General features: G+C 45.2%; 1 pseudogene; it reads left to right on the plus strand.

Moving 5' to 3' along the window:
* The first annotated feature begins 6,286 nt into the window (after positions 1-6,286).
* On the plus strand, positions 6,287-7,742 carry LOC117071586 (annotated as a pseudogene).
* Positions 7,743-8,769: the final 1,027 nt, after the last annotated feature.

Consider the following 8,769-nt stretch of genomic DNA (forward strand, 5'->3'; position numbering starts at 1 on the left):
TTTCTTCTAGGGTTTTTATGGTATTAGGTCTAACATTTAAGTCTCTAATCCATCTTGAATTAATTTTCGTATAAGGGGTAAGGAAAGGATCCAGTTTCAGCTTTCTACTTATGGCTAGCCAATTTTCCCAGCACCATTTATTAAATAGGGAATCCTTTCCCCATTTCTTGTTTCTCTCAGGTTTGTCAAAGATCAGATGGCTGTAGATGTGTGGTATTATTTCTGAGGACTCTGTTCTGTTCCATTGGTCTATATCTCTGTTGTGGTACCAGTACCATGCTGTTTTGGTTACTGTAGCCTTGTAGTATAGTTTGAAGTCAGGTAGCGTGACGCCTCCAGCTTTGTCCTTTTGACTTAGGATTGTCTTGGCAATGCGGGCTCTTTTTTGGTTCCATATGAACTTTAAAGAAGTTTTTTCCAATTCTGTGAAGAAAGTCATTGGTAGCTTGATGGGGATGGCATTAAATCTATAAATAACCTTGGGCAGTATGGCCATTTTCACAATATTGATTCTTCCTATCCATGAGCATGGTATGTTCTTCCATTTGTTTGTGTCCTCTTTGATTTCACTGAGCAGTGGTTTGTAGTTCTCCTTGAAGAGGTCCTTACATCCTTGTAAGCTGGATTCCTAGGTATTTTATTCTCTTTGAAGCAATTGTGAATGGAAGTTCATTCCTGATTTGGCTCTCTGCTTGTCTGTTACTGGTGTATAAGAATGCTTGTGATTTTTGCACATTAATTTTGTATCCTGAGACTTTGCTGAAGTTGCTTATCAGCTTAAGGAGATTTTGGGCTGAGACGATGGGGTTTTCTAAATATACAATCATGTCATCTGCAAACAGGGACAATTTGACTTCTTCTTTTCCTAACTGGATACCCTTGATTTCTTTCTCTTGCCTGATTGCCCTAGCCAGAACTTCCAACACTATGTTGAATAGGAGTGGTGAGAGAGGGCATCCCTGTCTTGTGCCAGTTTTCAAAGGGAATTTTTCCAGTTTTTGCCCATTCAGTATGATATTAGCTGTGGGTTTGTCATAAATAGCTCTTATTATTTTGAGGTACGTTCCATCAATACCAAATTTATTGAGCGTTTTTAGCATAAAGGGCTGTTGAATTTTGTCAAAAGCCTTTTCTGCATCTATTGAGATAATTATGTGGTTCTTGTCTTTGGTTCTGTTTATATGCTGGATTACGTTTATTGATTTGCGAATGTTGAACCAGCCTTGCATCCCAGGGATGAAGCCCACTTGATCATGGTGGATAAGCTTTTTGATGTGCTGCTGAATCCGGTTTGCCAGTATTTTATTGAGGATTTTTGCATCGATGTTCATCAGGGATATTGGTCTAAAATTCTCTTTTTTGTTGTGTCTCTGCCAGGCTTTGGTATCAGGATGATGTTGGCCTCATAAAAAGAGTTAGGGAGGATTCCCTCTTTTTCTATTGATTGAAATAGTTTCAGAAGGAATGGTACCAGCTCCTCCTTGTACCTCTGGTAGAATTCAGCTGTGAATCCATCTGGTCCTGGACTTTTTTTGGTGGGTAGGCTATTAATTGTTGCCTCAATTTCAGAACCTGCTATTGGTCTATTCAGGGATTCAACTTCTTCCTGGTTAGTCTTGGAAGAGTGTAAGTGTCCAGGAATTATCCATTTCTTCTAGATTTTCTAGTTGATTTGCGTAGAGGCATTTATAGTATTCTCTGATGGTTGTTTGTATTTCTGTGGGGTCGGTGGTGATATCCCCTTTATCATTTTTTATTGCGTCTATTTGATTCTTCTCTCTTTTCTTCTTTATTAGTCTAGCTAGCGGTCTGTCAATTTTGTTGATCTTTTCAAAAAACCAACTCCTGGATTCATTGATTTTTTGGAGGGTTTTTTGTGTCTCTATCTCCTTCAGTTCTGCTCTGATCTTAGTTATTTCTTGCCTTCTGCTAGCTTTTGAATGTGTTTGCTCTTGCCTCTCTAGTTCTTTTAATTGTGATGTTAGAGTGTCAATTTTAGATCTCTCCTGCTTTCTCTTGTGGGCATTTAGTGCTATAAATTTCCCTCTACACACTGCTTTAAATGTGTCCCAGAGATTCTGGTATGTTGTATCTTTGTTCTCATTGGTTTCAAAGAACATCTTTATTTCTGCTTTCATTTCGTTATGTACCCAGTAGTCATTCAGGAGCAGGTTGTTCAGTTCCATGTAGTTGAGCGGTTTTGATTGAGTTTCTTAGTCCTGAGTTCTAGTTTGATTGCACTGTGGTCTGAGAGACAGTTTGTTATAATTTCAGTTCTTGTACATTTGCTGAGGAGTGCTTTACTTCCAATTATGTGGTCAATTTTGGAATAAGTGCGATGTGGTGCTGAGAAGAATGTATATTCTGTTGATTGGGGTGGAGAGTTCTATAGATGTCTATTAGGTCTGCTTGGTGCAGAGATGAGTTCAATTCCTGGATATCCTTGTTAACTTTCTGTCTGGTTGATCTGTCTAATGTTGACAGTGGAGTGTTGAAGTCTCCCATTATTATTGTATGGGAGTCTAAGTCTCTTTGTAGGTCTCTAAGGACTTGCTTTATGAATCTGGGTGCTCCTGTATTGGGTGCATAGATATTAGGAGAGTTAGCTCTTCCTGTTGAATTGATCCCTTTACCATTATGTAATGGCCTTCTTTGTCTCTTTTGATCTTTGATGGTTTAAGTCTGTTTTATCAGAGACTAGGATTGCAACCCCTGCTTTTTTTTGTTCTCCATTTGCTTGGTAGATCTTCCTCCATCCCTTTATTTTGAGCCTATGTATGTCTCTGCATGTGAGATGGGTCTCCTGAATACAGCAGACTGATGGGTCTTGACTCTTTATCCAGTTTGCCAGTCTGTGTCTTTTAATTGGAGCATTTAGTCCATTGACATTTAAGGTTATATTGTTATGTGTGAACTTGATCCTGTCATTATGATATTAACTGGTTATTTTGCTCGTTAGTTGATGCAGTTTCTTCCTAGCCTCGATGGTCTTTACATTTTGGCATGTTTTTGCAATGGCTGGTACCGATTGTTCCTTTCCATGTTTAGGGCTTCCTTCAGGGTCTCTTGTAAGGCAGGCCTGGTGGTGACAAAATCTCTAAGCATTTGCTTATCTGTAAAGGATTTTATTTCTCCTTCACTGATGAAGCTTAGTTTGGCTGGATATGAAATTCTGGGTTGAAAATTCTTTTCTTTAAGAACGTTGAATATTGGCCCCCACTCTCTTCTGGCTTGTAGAGTTTCTGCCGAGAGGTCTGCTGTTATTCTGATGGGCTTCCCTTTGTGGGTAACCCGACCTTTCTCTCTGGCTGCCCTTAAGATTTTTTCCTTCATTTCAACTTTGGTGAATCTGGCAATTATGTGTCTTGGAGTTGCTCTTCTGGAGGAGTATCTTTGTGGCGTTCTCTGTATTTCCTGAATTTGAATGTTGGCCTGCCCTACTAGTTGGGGAAGTTCTCCTGGATGATATCCTGAAGAGTGTTTTCCAACTTGGTTCCATTTTCCCCTCACTTTCAGGCACCCCAATCAGACGTAGATTTGGTCTTTTTACATAATCCCATACTTCTTGCAGGCTTTGTTCATTTCTTTTTCTTCTTTTTTCTTTTGGTTTCTCTTCTCGCTTCATTTCATTCATTTGATCCTCAATCGCTGATACTCTTTCTTCCAGTTGATCGAGTCGGTTACCGAAGCTTGTGCATTTGTCACGTATTTCTCGTGTCATGGTTTTCATCTCTGTCATTTCGTTTATGATCTTCTCTGCATTAATTAGTCTAGCTGTCAATTCTTCCACTTTTTTTTCAAGATTTTTAGTTTCTTTGCGCTGGGTACGTAATTCCTCCTTTAGCTCTGAGAGGTTTGATGGACTGAAGCCTTCTTCTCTCATCTCGTCAAAGTCATTCTCTGACCAGCTTTGATCCGTTGCTGGCGATGGGCTGCGCTCCTTTGCAGGGGGAGATGCGCTCTTATTTTTTGAATTTCCAGCTTTTCTGCCCTGCTTCTTCCCCATCTTTGTGGTTTTATCTGTCTCTGGACTTTGATGATGGTGACGTACTGATGGGGTTTTGGTATAGGTGTCCTTCCTGTTTGATAGTTTTCCGTCTGACAGTCAGAAGGACTGTCTGTTGGTCTGTTAGAGATTGCTTGAGGTCCACTCCAGACCCTGTTTGCCTGGGTATCAGCAGCAGAGGTTGCCGAAGATAGAATATTGCTGAACAGCGAGTGTACCTGTCTGATTCTTTCTTTGGAAGTTTCCTCTCAGGGGTGACGCCACCCTGTGAGGTGTGGGGTATCAGACTGCCCCTAGTGGGGGATGTCTCCCAGCTAGGCTACTCAGGGGTCAGGGACCCACCTGAGCAGGCAGTCTGTCCGTTCTCAGATCTCAACCTCCGCGTTAGGAGATCCACGGCTCTCCCCAAAGCTGTCAGCCAGAGTCGTTCGGGTCTGCAGCGGCCCCGCTCTTTCCCCTAATGGACTGCAGCTGTGCGCTGTTCGCAGCGGTAGAGTCTACAGAGACAGGCAGGCTTCCTTGAGCTGCTGTGAGCTCCACCCAGTTCGAGCTTCCCAGCGGCTTTGTTTACCTACTTAAGCCTCAGCAATGGCGGGCGCCCCTCCCCCAGCCTCGCTGCTGCCTTGCGGATAGATCGCCGCAGACGGCTGTGTTAGCAGTGAGGGAGGCTCCGTGGCGTGGGACCCTCCCGGCCAGGTGTGGGATATATTCTCCTGGTGTGCCTGTTTCCTTAAAGCGCAGTATTGGGGTGGGAGTTACCCGATTTTCCAGGTGTTGTGTGTCTCAGTTCCCCTGGCTAGGAAAAGGGATTTCCTTCCCCCTTGCGCTTCCAGGTGAGGCGATGCCTCGCCCTGCTTCAGCTCACGCTGGTCAGGCTGCAGCAGCTGACCCGCACCGATTGTCCGCACTCCCTAGAGAGATGACCCCAGTACCTCAATTGAAAATGCAGAAATCACCGGTCTTCTGTGTCGCTCGCGCTGGGAGTTGGAGACTGGAGCTGTTCCTATTCGGCCATCTTGCTCCGCCCCCCCAACAGTATTATTTGTTAAAGAAAAATCCTGAAAACAACCTAAATGTCCAAGACTACTTCTTCCACCTGTAATCCCAGCACTTTGAGAGGCTGATGCAGGCAGACCACTTCAGCCCAGGAATTTGAGACCAGCCCGGCCAATGTAGCAAGACCTTGTCTCAAAAAAAAAAAAAAAAAAAAAACAAATCAAAAAATTAGCTGGATGTGTTGTTGCACGCCTGTGATTCCAGCTACTTAGGAGGCTAAGGTGGAAGGATCACTTGAGCCCAGAAGGTCAAGGCTGCAGTGAGCCATGATCACACCACTGCATTCCAGCCTGGGTGATAGAACGAGACCACCCCGCCTCAAAAAAAAAAAACAACAAAAACCAAAAACCTAAAAACTATGGCATTGTTTTGCTGAAAATACATCTCAGACATTGAAAATGTTTACCAAGAGTTTTATAATATTATAGGGCAAATGTTTATTACGTAATACCAAATAAAAACAGCAGGTTAGGCTGGGTGTGATGGCTCACACCTGTAATCCCAGCAATTTAGGGGGCTGAGGCAGGCTTATTACTTGAGCCCAGGAGTTCGAGACCAGCCTGGGCAACATGGAACACCCAGTCTCTACAAAAAAAAAAAACAAAAATCAGCCCGGTGTGGTGGCGTGCCTGTAGACGCAGCTACTTGGGAAGTTGAGGTGAGCGGATCACTTAAGCCCGGGGCGGGGGTGTGGGGGGACAGTGTGGGGTGGTGGAGGCTACAGAGACCCTATCTATAACAACAAAAAAAGCAGGTTAACGAAGACTGAATAGCCACATAAATCCTAAGCAAAAAGGATAAAGCTGGAGGCATCACACTTCCAGCTTTAAATGTACTAAAAAAATGGACTTCAAAATGTACTAAAAAAAGCTATAATAACCAAAACAGCATGGTACTGGCATAAAAACAGACACATAGACCAATGGAACAGAATAGACAACCCAGAAATAAATCCACGTATTTATAGTCAACTGATTTTCCACAAAGGTGCCAATAATGTCCTTTGGGGGAAAGGACAGTCTCTTTAATAAATGGGTGTGGGGAAAACTGGATATCTATATGCAGAAAAATGAAACTAGATCCTTATTTGTCATCATTAAAAAATTAAATCCAAATTGATGAAAAACTTACATGTAAGACCCCAAACTAAAAAACTACTAGAAGGGACCTAGAAGCAGCTTCTCTGCTCCTTCTTGAATCCCCACCTGGATCAGCCTGCCTGCCTCCACCATGTCCATCAGGGTGACCTAGAAGCCCTATAAGGTATCCATCTCTGACCCCCAGGCCTTCAGCAGCTGCTTCTACACGAGTGGGCCCAGTGCCCGCATCAGCTCCTCGAGCTTCTCCTGAGTAGGCAGCAGCAGCTTCCAGGGTGGCCTGGGTGGAGGCTGTGGCGGGGCCAGTGGTATGGGAGGCATTACTGCTGTCACGGTCAACCAGAGCCTGCTGAGCCCCCTTAACCTGGAGGTAGACCCCAACATCCAGACCACGTTCACCCAGGAGAAGGAGCAGATCAAGAGCTTCAACAAAATGTTTGCCTCCTTCATCGACAAGGTACAGTTCCTGGAGCAGCAGAACAAGATGCTGGAGACCAAGGGGAGCCTCTTGCAGCAGCACAATACAGCTCAGAGCAACGTGGACCACAAGCTCGAGAGCTACATCAACAACCTTTGGCAGCAGCTGGATACTCTGGGCCAGGAGACACTGAAGCTGTTGGCAGGGTTTGGCAACAATCAGGGGCTGGTGGAGGACTTCAAGAACAAGTACGAGGGTGAGATCAATAAGTGTACAGAGATGGAGAATGAATTTGTCCTCATCAAGAAGGATGTGGTTGAAGCTTACATAAACAAGGTAGAGCTGGAGTCTGGCCTGGAAGCACTGACTGATGAGATCAACTTCTTCAGGTAGCTGTATGAAGAGGAGATCCGGGAGCTGCAGTCCCAGATCTCGGACAGGTCTGTGGTGCTGTCCATGGACAACAGCCGCTCCCTGGACATGGACAGCATCATAGCTGAGGTCAAGGCACAGTACGAGATCACCAACCGCAGCAGGGCTGAGGTTGACAGCATGCACCAGATCAAGCATGAGGAGCTGCAGATGCTGGCTGGGAAGCGTGGGGATGACCTGCAGCACACAAAGACTGAGATCTCGGAGATGAACCAGAACATCAGCCAGCTCCAGGCTGAGATTGAGGGCCTCAAAGGCCAGAGGGCTTCCCTGGAGGCCGCCATCGCAGATGCCGAGCAGCACAGGGAGCTGGCCGTTAAGGACGTCAATGCCAAGCTGTCCGAGCTGGAGGTTGTCCTGCAGTGGGCCAAGCAGGACATAGCACGGCAGCTGCCTGAGTACCAGGAGCTAATGAACGTCAAGCTGGCCCTGGACATGGAGATCGCCACTTACAGGAAGCTGCTGGAGGGCGAGGAGAGCCGGCTGGCATCTGGGATGCAGAACATGAGTATCCATACGAAGACCACCAGTGGCTATGCCAATGGGCTGAGCTCGGGCTACAAGGGCGTCACAAGCCCCAGCCTCAGCTTATGGCCTGGGCTCCAGTTTTGGCTCTGGTAGGGGCTCCAGCTCCTTCAGGCGCACCAGCTCCACCGGCGCCATGGTTGTGAAGAAGATGGAGACCTGCGATGGGAAGCTGGTGTCCAAGTCCTCTGACATCCTGCCCAAGTGAATGACCATGGCAGCCCCGCCCAACCTATCCCTCCTGTGGCTGACCCAGAGCCTGTGGGGGAGGCTAAAGCCCACCCGCGGAGGGGGGACTTTACTGGCTGGGGTACCCCCACTTGGCGATGTCTCCAGCTACAAACCAATTCGATTTTTTTTTCCAAAAGAAAACCTCAGCTAGCTATGCAAAAAGAAAGGAAGGAAGGAAGGAAGGAAGGAAGGAAGGAAGGAAGAAAGAAAGAAAGAAAGAAAGAAAGAAAGAAAGAAAGAAAGAAGAAAGAAAGAAGGGAAAAGACAAGACTAAAACTACTAGAAGAAAATATATAGGAAACACTTCAGGACATTGGACTGGTCTGGGCAAAGATTTAATGGAGACCTCAAATGCACAGGCAACAAAAGCAAAAAATAGACAAATGGAATTAGATCAAACTAAAAAGCTTCTGTACAGCAAAGGAGACAAGCAACAGAGTGAAGAGACAGCCTGCAGAATGTGAGAAAATATTTGCAAACTATCTATCTGACAAAAGACTAACATCAAGAATACACAAGGAACTCAATCAAATAACTCAACAGCAAAAAAACAAATAATCTTATTTCAAAATGGGCAAATGAGCTGAATAGACATCTCTCAAAGACATACAAATGGCCAACAGGTATATAAAAAATGTATGACATCACTAATCATCAGGAAAATGCAAATCAAAACGGTGATGAGATATTATCCCATCCCAGTTAGAAGGACTACCATAAAAATGACAAAAAATAACAAAGGCTGAGGATGTGGAGAAAGGAGAAGTCTTTTTTTTTTTTTTTTTTGAGACAGGGTCTCGCTCTGTCACCCAGGCTGGAGTGCAGTGGCCAGACCTCAGCTCACCGCCTCCCGGGTTCACGCCATTCTCCTGCCTCAGCCTCCCGAGTAGCTGGGACTACAGGCGCCGCCACCTCGCCCGGCTAGTTTTTTTTTTTGTATTTTTAGTAGAGACGGGGTTTCACCGTGTTAGCCAGGATGGTCTCGATCTCCTGACCTCGTGATC

Source organism: Trachypithecus francoisi, unplaced genomic scaffold, assembly GCF_009764315.1.
Source record: "Trachypithecus francoisi isolate TF-2019V2 unplaced genomic scaffold, Tfra_2.0 Lachesis_group3, whole genome shotgun sequence".
Classification (NCBI taxonomy): Eukaryota; Metazoa; Chordata; class Mammalia; order Primates; family Cercopithecidae; genus Trachypithecus; species Trachypithecus francoisi.